Source organism: Alosa pseudoharengus, unplaced genomic scaffold (genome assembly GCF_046254945.1).
Source record: "Alosa pseudoharengus isolate Yale_2024_CS ecotype anadromous, Long Island Sound unplaced genomic scaffold, YU_APseudo_1.1 YU_APseudo_1.1_scf_7, whole genome shotgun sequence".
Taxonomy (NCBI): domain Eukaryota; kingdom Metazoa; phylum Chordata; class Actinopteri; order Clupeiformes; family Clupeidae; genus Alosa; species Alosa pseudoharengus.
The window spans coordinates 41130508-41145788 of record NW_027468859.1 but is presented as its reverse complement, the minus strand read 5'-3'; the positions used below and the strand labels follow the sequence as shown (position 1 = coordinate 41145788).

The 15281-nt window shown below is 38.7% G+C and overlaps 1 protein-coding gene across 1 annotated transcript in view; it reads left to right on the top strand.

The window, feature by feature from the left end:
* Window positions 1-270: 270 nt before the first annotated feature.
* Window positions 271-15281, top strand: part of slc5a6a (solute carrier family 5 member 6a) — a 125175-nt gene continuing 110164 nt past the window's right edge. The window contains exon 1 of the mRNA XM_076271807.1: window positions 271-453. The gene's annotated coding sequence lies outside the window, so the exon portion shown is untranslated. The remainder of the gene's footprint in view (window positions 454-15281) is intronic.

Genomic DNA, 15281 nt, shown 5'->3' with positions numbered 1-15281 from the left:
CTTAATAATACTGATATAATGAGAAGAGTATAATTATTCTCAATTTTGTTTTGTTTTGTTTTATTTTTATTATTGTTTTGTTTTGTTTGTTTTGAATCAACAACACACACAACATGCACACTCCTGTACAGTTGGTGGCGGTATACTTCAAAAAAGTAATCTGCCAAGAAACAGAAGAAGAAGAAGAATAGGTCCTACCAATATGGGTCCTGGATAGCTTCAGTTCTCCTGAATAAGGTCTCAGATTATGTTGTCAGGTTATGCTTTTCTTGTGACAAAAAAAATGGGCACATGTATTATTGGTAGCATTTCCCAGTATGGCAGTAATTGCCCATAGCGTGGGAAGCAAGATAGCTTTTCCAATGCGATCTGAAGCTAACTTCGCTTAAGAAGACGGATGTACCAGTTGTGATTTGTTCCTCCATTCATTTGAAGAAAAAAGCCAGCTTACTGGTAAATCTTTTATTTTGAGATAGGCTAATAACTTCCTGATACCTTTGGTAGCCTATCATGTCAATTTATTTTATGACTAAGTGACTGGCATAAATTACACGAATGACCATCTCATGGGAGAACAGCCTAGCGACCTGCGAAACTCATGCGGTATTACGGTAAAAAAATAGCATAACATCTAGGCTATATTTTTACCAATTAATTGTATCCTTTAATAGGGTAATATATAACATTAACAAGTAAACAATGTCCATTGGGTGATGTAATGACAATGCTGAGAATCTTTTCATTCAGTGTTTACCGAAAAGCTGCCAGGACATGCGATAGCCGACTTGAAGGTTGCGGGGGTCGACATGCTTCTCGTGGTGCTTATTTTCTATATAATTTTCCAAAATAGGATCTCCGTGGAGAAATGACACTTGATACTGCTACGCGTTGTTGTGTTCCCACGTGCTTCACCTTAGCATTGATGGACTGGATAGTTGGACTGACTTTTAACCCTTAGCGATTTGCTGGGGAAAACGTCCCTTATGTTATGGTTACAGTTACGCTTAGACTTCATACCAGTGGAAAAAATGGGCCCTATTGAAATGCAGTAGCGTAGGGCCTTTAACTAGTTCAAAGGCCAGAAATGATTATAATGCATGATGCCACGTAGGGTTGCCAACTTTCTAATATGAAAATAAGGAACGGGTGTGTTTGTGTGTGTGTGTGTGGTGGTGGTGGGGTATTGCTATAGGATGTGTGTGTGTGTATTGCAAGATATATCAAAACAATTAAATAGTGCATCATTTTACAAAATTGTGGGCCTGTTTACTACATTGTAAAATGAATGCACTAAAATGAGTGCATACTACATTCTATGCACAATCTAGTAAAATGAGATCATAATTGAGTAAAACGAGTATTGGTCAAATGAGCGCGTATTCTCATGATAAAAAAAATTGCAATGATGCCTCCAGGGCAAAAAGATAAAGAAATATTTGAAAATTGAGTGGCCGATATTCTACTCAAACCAAACGACTGAAATGAATTAAACTGAATTGGCAGATATCACAGAACAAATATCTTGTGAACATCACAAACAGCTGAATTTGGTGAAGCCTTAAATTATCTCTGGCTTTTTTCTGTATCAGCAGCAAGTAGGCTAGCCTTGTTGGGTATCTTTCACAGATGCACTGTAAAACTCAGAGCAAGACATCATCTCACTATCCTGACGAGCCAGACCCACATAAAGATATAAGGTCTGGGAACTTACCATTGGCACTGCTCAATCCGTGGGGCGGGATAAACGGTTGTCTTTTAAATTTCCTCTGCACGCAATAGGATAGCGCTACAACTCATGAGTCCCATGGATTTTCCCACCAGCGGAGCTAGTTGATCAAACTTTTGCCAATTTAAAAAAAGCTTAACTCGAGTCGTGATTCAAAGACCGCTGTTCGGTTTGTTTTGAAGTAGCAGGAAATTCACACAGAACCGTCGGCGACTCTATACACAATGTGATTGGCCTGATAGAAGTTTCATTTTTCCAGCTTGCAAGCCAACGGAGAGTTGCTAGACTACCCTGGCTATCATCTCACACTACTATCAGTGTAATATAGGCCTACATGATTCACAGTGTCTCAAACAAAAAGTGCATTCTCTGCTGGGATAGTGATGACAGACAAACCAAGAGGGATAAATGACAGCAACAAGGTTTCCCTTTAACTCATAAGAACTTATTGTACTGATCTGTCATGGATTTGCACTGAGTTGATTACGGAACAAAATGCGTTCCGTATCAGTTCAATACGGAACACATCTTTTCCTTTCAAATACGAGACGATTCCGTATATTACCCTAACCTTAATGCCACGACAAAATAGGTATTTTCCCCGTCATGTCATTCTGTCATACATTGATAAATTAAGATTCCAAACCCAACTCAGTTGATAGCTTATAGAGAAAAGCCTTGTAACATTTTTGTGAAAGTGGTAGCTCTAGACTTCTTCAGAATTCAATGACTCCAACATAGTTATTGCAAACAATAGGCCTACTACAAGTGAAATAGGGTGCACGTTTGACAGTGTTGCCGGGTCACGTGAGGAAAAACAAGCAACCAGGGTGGTATTCCATCAACCTCGCTAATGAAGGCTGCGATTAACAGAAATAGCCTGACTTGAAGTAGCGTAGACTTTCACTTAAGGCTGAACCCGTTTCATTAAGTCAAGTTAGCTGCATCTTTCCTTTGTTTATTCAAGCGAGGCCTAGGTCAGCTTCATGTCTGCTCGTGCATGAGGTAGAAAAGTGGACCAAAACAGTAGATTGATGAAAAGAGGATATAGTAAAATTAAGGGAACTAGATGTACCGCATAGCGGTACAAAATATGACCGCCGCTCAGTCCTGTACATCCGTTCCGCGAAAATAAATCACACTTCAATTTGTCTCCATATTTTACTCCATCCCCCACTCTTGAAACTTTTGTGTATGCTTGTTTGGCACGCCTGAGTGTGTGTGTGCGGCTGCACAGAAAGTAGCCTACTGGTGCTGAAAAGGTGAATTGATTGTAGAATAGCCAAAGAAGATGTAGCATTGTTATAAAACCTTCTCTAAACAATCACAAGTAGGGCAGTTCATCACAGTTGAATGAAAGGTTACTTACACCTGTAGGCTACATTGTATTTGGGAAAAGCAAAAGGTATCAGCATAATATTTATTTATTTATTTATTTATTTATGAACAAAAACATCTCTGTCAGTTCCATGCCGTTTTCAACAGCTATCAAAAACAAAGGTCATTTTTGGATGGATGGATTTTTTGTGAATGTTTATTTTTCTACATAAGATTTTAGTCATCTTTAGTTCATGTAATACTTTATTGTCAATGCACAAATTAAGTAACAGTAGTCTGAAACGTTATTGTTAATGCACAAATTAAGTAACAGTAGTCTGAAACGAAATGCTGTTTTACATCTAACCAGTGGTGCAAATAACTGACATGTCCAAATGGGCCTTGATGAAATGCGTCGCTAGACTGTTCATACACATTTTAACGGGCCAAAGTTGAAGAGCTGTTGTCCGTTATTGTTCGTGCAAATATAGGCTGATTCATGTTCCCTTGCATTGTGTAACTGAGGTCCATGGCTAGTCTGGCTTTCACCAGACCAAGCTCAATCTTTTAAGAAATCAAAAAATAAATAGCGGGCAGATCAGGCTGGGTTCGATTCCCCTCTCACACCCTGCACGCACTTAAAACAAAATAAACAGACGTCTCAGTCTCACGCATGTATAGGCAAAACTGTATTAGACCGGTGTAACGTTGGTAAATCTTCCATCGCACAGAATGATTTTTGTAGCACGTGCAACAAATGACAGTCGAAAGATACAATTACAGTGCTGCTATCAATTTGCTTGGTATAACCGCATTTATAGTTTTCTACAAATGCAATCAATCAAATTGGCCTCCATCACTCAACCAACGCTAACGGTAACATTACCTAGGTCCTTATTGATATTATAAGATTAACGTACCTGCAGTAAAAACCAAGCATGTCCGATAAACATCCTCAGATTTATTTCGGCTTCAAGAAGAAATGGGAATTACATTTCATGTGAACATCATCCTATCCTTATTAGACGTTCTCTGCGGTAAACTACATTCCTTGTAGGAAGCGTCCATTGTTTTTCCAACCCACTTTTAACTTCCAACAAAATTACGTCTCACTGCAACGATGCGCCATCTAGTGGACAAACGACTACTTATCGCCAATACTGGAAATGCAGCCATGATGATGAATATTTATTTTGGCTTTCTTTTAATCCTACTGAATTTGTAATTATGTATCGGCCGTTCTAATACCGATAGTATGTGGGTGCCTGTGTGTGTGTGCATGTGTATATGTGTGCACCGCCATCTACAGGCCAATGAGTGTACAGTCACTAAATGTACATAACCTAATTTTTTTTAGACCCCCCCATGGATGAAATTCTACGAAACTTGGCATACCCCCAGAGAATGCCAGGTCAATCATACACATAAAATTTGGTGCAGTTCTGAACATCTTAACTGAAGATAGGGGCGATTAAAGCAGAATAATATTGCATTTTCATTTTTTACCGGGGGGGTGCAAATCACAAATGAGTGATTATGGGCCAGATTGATGTGGGCCCTTGAGACCAACATACCATAAAAGATTCTTCACCCTCAGTACCACAGTTCAGGTAGTTATTAAGGAAAAACTGCTTTTTTTGTGGTTCGGGGGGCCCAGCACGGGGGGGGGGGGGGTGGCCCCCGGGGACAAAACAAAAATTTTCTGTAAAAGTCTAGTGGGGCTACATACCCACCAAATTTCATGTGCCCCGGTGGTTCGGTGTCCCGGGTATCGTTGACCAAAAATTCAGGAAGTAGATGACGGGGGAAAAAAAAAAAAAAAAAAAAAACTTTGACAATCCCTATATTATAATAGAGGATTTCTGTTCGATTTACAAGCGCTAAAATCTACAATCTACAGGATTTTCATTGAAATTGAACATTGAGAGAAAATGATCACAATGATTAGATTTGAAATCAATTGCGAGTTTGATTGTCTTCACTCTTGAACAAAACGAGTGAATGAATAAATAAATAGCATAACCTCAAAACAACTTTGGCATAAAATATTCAAAATTATAAGCTATAGCCTACGTTCTTCGGTTAAAAGAGTTCATTCCAAATTATTGTCTAGGTATAGGTGGTCATAAATAAAATGGGTATCAATTTAATACAGGCTATTGTCTCCCATAAGTCTCATAGTTATGCCAAAGTGTTTGTGAAATATAATTATCTGAAACGCAATGGCTTCAATTTGTCATTTGATATTTAATCTGTGTAACACATAGTTAATTTGACATCCATGAATAATCATCAACACATGAAGCAATTTTAATCATATTAGGCTATAGGCTACAGGATTGTATTTTAATTGCCTTGCATCAGATTTAATGTATCCCACTGGCATTTACTGTCACTGAACATGCCACTAAATGTGCATGGCCCGTTTATTAAAGAGTAAGCTATAACTTAGAATGTAGGGGTGTGCAAAAAATGATTCACATTTGTATCGCGATCCAAGCTCTAGCAATTCAAAATCGGTTCATAGAATTCCAAAAATCTATTAATATTTTATTTCCGTTTTGTAACGGCATTTAAACTACCTGAAATTAGTTTAGCTCACCATTTCCATCGATGGCGCCGCGTCTATTTCACACTCTTGACGCCTGGGCACTCATTAATTGACATAATGAAAAGAACGAGTTCAGCAGAGGGAGCCCAGAGCTCTGAGGTAGCCTAGTCGGCGCAAACGCCAACGTTAGGAGGTCCTTTGCTATGTGTGAAACAGACGGGTGGATCAGCTGTACTGTAAAGAATGTTTGATTCAAGCTCAGTGTTGTGTGTGGCGAACTATTTGTTTCTCAGCAGAAGCCATGAAACGGTAAAAGGCCAACAAATTGATTTAACCCTTTGCAGACCGCGCCGAACATTCCATTTTTTCATACTCAATGGCCTTCTGGCACAAAAAGGCTTATTGTGTGATTATGCTACATGACAGATATAATTTACCCACCATTATAATCAGGAGAAATAGCCCTTTCAAATGATATAAAATATAATTAATAATTGTGAGGAGAAAACACATAATATTTTTAAAATATCTTTAAAATTCAACCCCAAAAAACACAAAACTATCAGTTTGTCAAGATTAATCTCATTTTCCTCCCAATTTCTGTTGTAGATAGAGAAAAAACTCTACTCAGTGATGAAAGCAGAATCAATGTGTCACCTTTTGTTCAAATGTTATGATAAATTTATTAGACCTTTGCAGACGGCACAAAACATTCCGTTTTTTCATACTTGATGCCCTTGCGAGACAAAAAGGCTTATTGTGTGGCCATGCTACATGGCAGAGATAAGATATACCGACCATTGTAATCAGAGAACTAGCCCTTTAAAATGGTACATATCATAGTTAATAAGTTTGAGTGTAACACACATTATTTTTAAACAATACCTTCAAAATTCAACATCAAAAAACACGAAAATATCAATTTGTCAAGATGAATCTTACTTTTCACCAAATGTCTATTGTAGATATAGTGTGTGAAAGATAAACAGTGTTGTGCTATCTTCAGTGAAAAAAAAACAGAATCAATTATCACCTTTGGTTCAGAAGTTATGATTAATTTACTCATAACTGCAAGTCGCAGTAACAAGTAGAATTTTTAAAGAGTAGGATGATTTCATTTCCTGGTTTGACATCTGACCCAAAAACACAGATATAATGGTCATGTAACAAAAATAGGATGTTTTATCATTAAAACAAGATGCATAGCTCAATATGGGATGTCTTACTGTACTCTGAAGAGGCTAAATCAATTGTAGGGAGGACAGATAAAGGCTGAAATACAGACTAGCTGATGGTAACTGCTTCTCGGTGTGCTTCATTCTACTATGAAAACAAGAATATAGAGACACTGGCACATGTGTTAGGTTTACGAAAGGGTAAGTAAATCATTTTATTTAGAAAAGTCTTTAATAATTTCATTAAATAACCAGGAACAACAACGTCAGGTAAATAACATAAACATATGGTTACAAACAAGCAGTAACTATTAGAACTACAAGAATGACAAGACAACAGTATAACAAAGATCAACACAATACTTTAACATGGTGAGCAAAATATCAATTCATATTAACATTCACACATATAAACAATTAAAACATTGGAAGACATTCAATGCATTTAACAACAATACATACAACAATGAATCCTTCATCTAGTCCTTTAGACATTTTACCAGCCACTCTTCTCAAAAAAGTGTTTAGTGCTATCTTTAAAGGACACAGAGAGAATTATACATGCATTTATCTCATCTAGACTTGATTACTGCAACGCCTTATTCACCTGTTTAAATCGTCATTCCATCTCTCGTTTACAGACCGTTCAGAATTCAGCAGCCAGACTTTTGACAAAGTCTAAATTTAGGGAACACATCACCCCAGTTCTGGCCAATCTTCACTGGTTGCCAGTGAGTTTTAGGGTTGATTTTAAAATCCTCCTTATTACCTATAAAGCATTACATGGTTTGGCACCTGACTATTTAAAAGATTTATTAACCCCCTACTGTCCGGCTCTGCCCCTCAGATCCTCCAGCCTGGGACTTTTAGTTGTTCCAGAAAACTGTCAACTAGGGCTTTGGAACCCTTATAACATCAAATCTGCACCATCAATGGCTGTTTTCAAATCTAGTCTAAAGACCCACTTATATAAAATTGCTTTCCTTAAATAGTGAATGATTCCACTCATGTCTCTGCTAATTTCTTATCATTATTATAATTTATGTTTGTTTAATTTGTCTTGGGTACTATACTGTATACTTTTTTATATTTAGTTAAGTTTGTGTTTGATAGTTACTATTTTATCATTATTATTATTACTATTATTATTATTATTGTTATCATTACTATTTTTTTGTTTTTTGCTTTGTTTTGTTTGTTTGTTTGTCTGTAGAGCACTTTGTGCTTGAAAAGTGCTATATAAATAAATGTTATTATTATTATTATTATGTAATTTGATACAATATATAATTATTGGTATAATTTGCCCTACACATAAGGTGATACACTAACGCCACATTCACACCAGATCCTTGGTGTGTGTGTTGTCACAGCTGTGGCATGGTTGTGTGTGTGTGTGTGTGTGTGCGTGCGTGCGTGTATGTGTCTGTCCATCTAAGCCTAGCAGACGATGAGGTGTAAATGCAATTGTAGTTGGTGTCTGTCTGTGTTAGAAGGATAGTGCATGCTTTCTACCTGACATGGGACTTGACCAATCTCAAAATAAAGAAATTGTCAGATAAGAAAAGTAGAAATTGAATTACAAATCTAACCAAACTATTATCACTATCCCTGTCATTGTTATAAGCAACACTCTTATTACAACCAGAAATGTGCCATGCGCCCAGTTGGGTGCACACACACACAAACATGCTTACCCAGCTGAGGATGATGGGAGATTACTCTCCTCCTCTAGCACATCATTGTCTTCCTCTTCATCCAGAAGCTACCCATCCATGTCCCATGTCCAGGCCATCGTGCCATCGTGGTCCTTGGGGTCATGTTTGCCATCAGCAGTCGCCTGCTTTCACCCCAGTTGCACGTACTTCTCTCCCTCCATCTAAAATAACAAAAATCACAGGTCTGATAGTGAATAGGTAGTTTAGTTTTATTTTACATTACTTCCACATAATCTTAATCACCACCAATTATAACTCTTTTCACTAAAAGTATTGTCACTGGATGACTCCAATATTGCTTGGAGAGGTAACATTAGTCTCAGAGCTCACTACTAAGTGTTATTGCCTTGGCTAAACCATACATAGCATACCCTTGGGGATCAATTAAGTATCTATCTAGCTTACAAGCAAACATTGATTCATGAACATTAGTCAGGAGATATGACAGAAAACATCTAAACAGCGTATGCATACACATACACACCGTGCATTTTACTGCAGTTGCGTAAAGACAAAACACCCCCTTAGAAAATAATGTGTCGATGAGTAGGCTTGGGTGTATGAGCTCCCATCATAGTTAGCCACCCAAAAACCTCATAATCTTAGCAGCCAACCTGACAGCCTAAAAGCTAAACAATACTAAGACACATTTATAACAAATCTTCAGTCATGTATTCTTGAAAACAGCAGTCTCATTCATGTCAGATGTTTCTAGCTAAGTAAGCTAAGCAACTTGGCCACAAACAACTGTAAATTGTGCTAGATATTTCGACGGAATGACAGGTTTATTTGACAATAAAATACCGATTAGTTGTACTTGACAAAGTTAACAGTCATGAAGCACAGGAGTGAACTGTATCGCGTCAAGGACATGTTGCAGTCTTTACTGGTGCTAACGTTATCTAACTTTCAGATAATTGTCTGGATCATCACATGACAAGCAAGCAACATCGTTCAAAATAGAACAAATCGTTAGTGTCACTCTTAGTAGGTCTGTAATCTTGGTTGACATATAGTAACCCCCCAAAAATGACTGAAAATAATGAGTTTACTAAAGATTACGGTGTGCTAAAATACCAGCTTATCGTTATCAGCTGAAGTGAACACACACACGCATTTTATTACGGCCATGCATACACAGTGGGGCAGCCGTGGCCTACTGGTTAGCGCTTCGGACTTATAACCAGAGGGTTGCCGGTTCTGAACCTCGACCAGTAGGCACGGCTGAAGTGCCCTTGAGCAAGGCACCTAACCCCTCACTGCTCCCCGACCGCCGCTGTTGTTGCAGGCAGCTCACTGCGCCGGGATTAGTGTGTGCTTCACCTCACTGTGTGTTCACTGTGTGCTGAGTGTGTTTCACTAATTCACGAATATATGGGATATATTCAGAGACTAAATTTCCCTCACGGGATCAAAAGTGTATATATACTTCTTATACTAATTACCATCAAAAATAACTTTTAAAAACAACTTTGAAGTAATAACATGAATAACAAGTAATAATAACATTGTTTTGTTGTTTTTACATCAGATGATCCAATAGTTTCTCCCTTAGACGACGTCAAGATGAACGATGCATAGTACTTCCTGCTGTTTTTCCTCTAGTGGAGGGAGACCATATACGTAGTAAAAGAAATTCGCGCCACAAATCCCTTAAACAATCATATCACCAGAAAGCTTATGATGCAACGTTTTTGAGGAAGTTTTCATTTATAAAATTGGTTGGGGTATGGCGGAGTTATTAGACTGAACGTCATCGGTACTGGGGTACCGAAATTAGAGCATGCGGTCTGCAAAGGGTTAAAAAGACATAATTTATGTAGTTGTTTTGTCTCGTTTTGGCTTCGTGTCAGGTTTTCCCTGTAGGGATTTTCCTCAATCTCATGATGCTGCTGATATTGAATTTAATTTCTGCTGTTTGGGAGGAGAGGAAGAGGTGTAATTTGATTCCATTTTCAACTGAAATATCAACAACCTTCAAGCTGCATCCTCTTCAATCAGCATCAATATCAGAAGGCTATCATATGTTTCCCTATTTTGTACATTGGCCCAGGGGACTGTTAGAGGGCAGGCTATATATTATCATCAAGTAGGCCTATAGTAAATAATGTAGTCAAAATTATAACTTTATGTTGGCCATCCTTATGAGTGGACAGCATGAAAACAATACATCTTAGTCAAAGCTGACATTGAGTAGTATTAAACTATATTTAATTTGTTGTGTTTATTTTCTTTTAAATTGAATGTGTACTGTAGTCATATGGGAAAAGTAACTATATACTGTGAATAATTTTTTGAATCGAGAATCGTTTTTGAATTGAAAATCGATTTTGAATGGAATCTTGAGCCTAAAAATATCGAAACGAATCATGATATTTTCTGAATTGGTATTCCTAAAACCACACAGTTAATAGTTAATATTTTTGAAGTTGAATCATTTTCATAAATTCTTCAGAACTCTAGTGAATATGTAAATCAATGTTTGGTAACACTGTTGGAAAAAAAGTTTTGACTTCTATTTTTGAAGTTGTAGGCTACAGGTGATGACAACATGAAAGCACAGGTTGACGGAAACGTCTTTTGGGACTCGTTTTCTGACTGATGTTTTTTTTTTGCAACACAGCTTGATTAAGCTTGAAAGTTAATATCCTACGAAGCATACTAGTTCTGTGGCATAAGTTCCCATAGTTACCAAGCTGGGCTTCATGTTAAGCCACACTAATGGAACGGAATTCTCACTAAAATTAGTGAGACTTTTCGAAATAAGCCAGGTTTAGTCTTTAGCGAGGTTGATTGAATTTACTCCCCAAGTCTCTGAAAATAAGCCCAAAAAAGTGACCCAAGACCAAATAGTGTGAGTCCATTCCCTGACCCCCGATCAGGCCCGGAGTGGGTAATCGGGAGAATTCCCGGTGGGCCGCTTCACTTTTGGGCCGGTCGAGGGAAAAATATTGGCATTTGTCACGTTAATCTATCTTCTCTTAAAGTTGGCTACACACGTTCGCATTCTATGCCAAACACCGCAGCCTCTGCATGGGTTGTTCTCCCCTCCCAAGAAGAGTTAATTGGTTGGGTCCATATAGCCCGTCTTTCCTAAAAAGTTTTCTCAGATACCAGCCGGGCCGGCCCTACCGTAGTGATCAGCGTCAGGGAGGATGGATGGTAGAAAGATGCCATGAGGGACTGAAAAGGCCAGGTAAAAAAGACGAAAAGTATTGGAGGGGAAATGCTGCCAAATGTGCCATGCTTCCAATTTTTTTTGAAGAGGACAGACATAAGTGGCAACTGGTAAAGAGAGAGAGCCATGATTATAACGGCGTAATTGGGCTAATAACCTACTGGACGTTGTAGCGTTGTCAACCTATTCGCAAGTAACATATTAAATTAATTAAAATATTAGCATTTTGGTATCATCCAATATGGCTATTCATAGACTTTGAAAATATTATGCAAATTAGAAAGGATTAACCAAATGAATTAAAGTTATTTTATGGAAGAAAGAACAGTAGGCTATGACAGCAGTAGGCTACATGATCAACCTATATGGCTTGTTTGCTGAGAAGTGGATGTAGTAAAGGAGCAAATCACCAAACAACAACATGATAGCTGACCCATGCAGAAAAAAACGTAAACAATACAGTAGTTCAATATGCCTCTTAGTGGAATTGTGGGATACATTTCAAATGCTTTATTTCTTCCTTCCTGTTTTTGTTAACTTATCAACCTATCCTTGTGGAATAGTGGAATATTAGCCTATAATAAAAACTACAGGATAGTAAGAGCTGAAATGTTGCCTTATTTATCCAATTTCCACCACCACTAAAAAAGTGGGCCGGTCTTGGGCCTGAAACTCCCGGGCTGAAAAGTGGCCCCACTCCGGCCCTGCCCCCGATGTTCCATTTCTGGGGCGGTCATGTCAGAGGAGCCTACAGTTACAGCGTAGAGTCGACGCAGAGGCATAGGTTAAAATGCCCAAAAGCAAGCTACTGAAAAAAGCACAGCCGCAACCCACGACTTCACTAAAAACAAGCCATAAGTCACTTATAATAAGCGGATTATGGCAACGCTGGTTTGACCGCGTGTTTTACCGACAGTGCATGTGGCCAGAACAAAGTCAGTTGCATATTGTCATATTGTCTGTTGCAATATACTATCTCACCGCTAGATGGGAGAATTTCCCCCAAGAATTAACCCATGAAATTACACAGTGTAGCTTTAAGTACTGAATTGTCTGATGTCAACTTTGTAAATGTACAAATTTCCTTAATGTGAAGACAGGCAAATTTATAAATGAATGAGCACAAACAGCATCTCTCATGCAACTTTGCTGCAAAGTGGCAGTATTTGTATTTTGGCAGCAGTAGATGGCAAAAAGTAATTGGAACTGTTATTTAGGGCAGAAAGTAAGTAAGAAAAGTCTGTATTGTCCTTCTAGGCCACTTAACATCTTCTTACAGTCCCCAATGCAATCCTAAAAACTAAAGGTGATGGGGCTTTTTCTGTTGCTGCCCCTCGCCTCTGCAATAATATCCCTATACAAATTAAGTCCTGTCCCACTATCAGTAGCTTTAAATCAAATTTAAAGACCCATCTATTTTCTTTGGCCTTTAATGTCCATTAGTTCTCCCCTTGTTTGTTTATTTTATTAATGGGCTTGATCAAGCAAGCCTACTATTGTTCTTCAGTGGATCGGAGGAACTCCCTTGTAGCAGAGTCCTGCACGGGTCCATTTTTTTAGACCCGCCCCCGCCCGCACCCGAGAAGTTCAGCACCAGATTCGACCTGTCACCTGTGGTGATATTAAAATTAAATCCGCACCCGCCCGGAGCCATTAATATTTTGCCCGTTATCCGACCCGTGCCCGCGATAAATCACACACAAGCTAAAATCATTCAAATGAATGTGCTTTATTTTTTTTCCTCGCACAATTGAAACACGTAAAGGGCGACCTTTTTTTTTTTGCGTCAGGGATAAACCTTACAACAACGAAACATAGCCCAAACCTTGCTGCATCAGAACATTATTCTACATAAACTGGACCTGTTAATGAAACAAAGAGAACAAGAAAAAAACAACATGAGCCTGCCACTAGCCAACTTTACCTTGACTTCATCCATTGTAGCCTACTCTCTTGCGCTCCAACTACGAGACGGTTATATTGTTTAATGTTTTCACACATAGATGCATCAAACAAATAATTCAAAAGTCGCAGTACTGATGTGATGGGTCAAGTGTCGTATCGTTGACTAAAACACATATTTGCGATGTGGTAATGGTAATTTAGATATACAAATATTTCACATATTTTTCAATGATGTTTTATTTCTATACTGTTTTGGTTCTCATCGTATCCGCCCGCAAGGAGTTCTTTTCCCGCCCGCATACCCGCCCGTAAATTTTAGGGACGTCATAATTTACCCGTTTTAGCAACTTTTCTGCGGGTACCCATCGGGTACCCGCGGATACCCGACCCGTTGCAGGACTCTGCCTTGTAGGTCTCTAATGCCTTCCTCTCCACAATCGGGGACACAGGGGAGCCCATCACACAGCCATGTTTCTGTCTATAAAAGACATCCTTGTATTTACATTAGGTGCTGTTCAAACATAGCTCCAACATTGAGCACACCTGGTCTGGATTGAGTTGTGTTCTGTCTTGTAAAGTGTGTGGTCATGGCACAATCACTCCCTCACAGTCTTTACTGCCGATGTAGTTGGCACGCATGTGAACAAGGATTTAACATCATATGACACCATGGTTTCTTCCGCCTCCAATTAAAGTCCACAGACCTTATCCACAAAGTCCTTGGAATTCTATATGTGATGATTAGAGTTGCCAACCAGTGGTGCTAATATGGTGGCCAGGTATTTTGCAATATTGTACGTAACTGAGGTAATGCTGCTGACGATGGGTCTGAGGGGCTAGTTCTCCTTATGTATTTTTGGTAGACAGACAAGGTGTGGTTTCTCCTGGGTAAAGGTGGTAATATAGGCTGCAATCTACCACTCCTTGTTTTTCCAGTGTTTGTAAGCAACTGATAACTTGTTTCTAATATATTTGTTAGTGGGATCTCTTTTTAAGTGTTGTCACTGGTGGCTGGTGGTTACTCAGGAGGGTGGTTACTAACCACTACTAGGGTGGCTACTGTTCCGCCCAATACTGTCATTCCCAGTCCATACTCTGTCAACAACTCAGATAAATGTATATGGAGAGTGATTAAAAGGTGACCAGATAAAAAATTTGGGTGCACCTACATTTTGTGCTGGTGCACCTAAATAAAAACAGTTAGGCGCACCAATGCAAAAAGTTAATCTGGAGCCCTGGGCTAACTGAAATAAAACCATGCCAATCTCTAGGTATGGTGAAGGGTATGTGATGATGTGGGGCTATTTTAAGGCCAAGGGAACTTTATCAGAATGCATAGTATCCTGGATCCATGAAATAAATGGCCTTTAAAGGTGCTCTAAGCGATGCTATGCGTTTTTTAGGCTAAAACATTTTATGTCACTTACTGCAAACATCACCTAACCAACCGCTAGCTGTCTGTGTCCTGAATACACTGTAAAAAAAACATGATCTCTGTGGACAGCCCAGGCTCCAAAAACGACAACAAAAACAACCTGGGCAAACCTAGCCCATGAAAACTCAACTCAACTTTAGCAGAGGTGCCAATAATTCTGGAGGATATATATAATAGTTAAACTACAACTACCAATCATCATTATAATGTACAGAGAATAATCCATGGGGGGCACTCATTGTTTCTCAAAGTTTTTCAGACCAAGGACCACTTAAC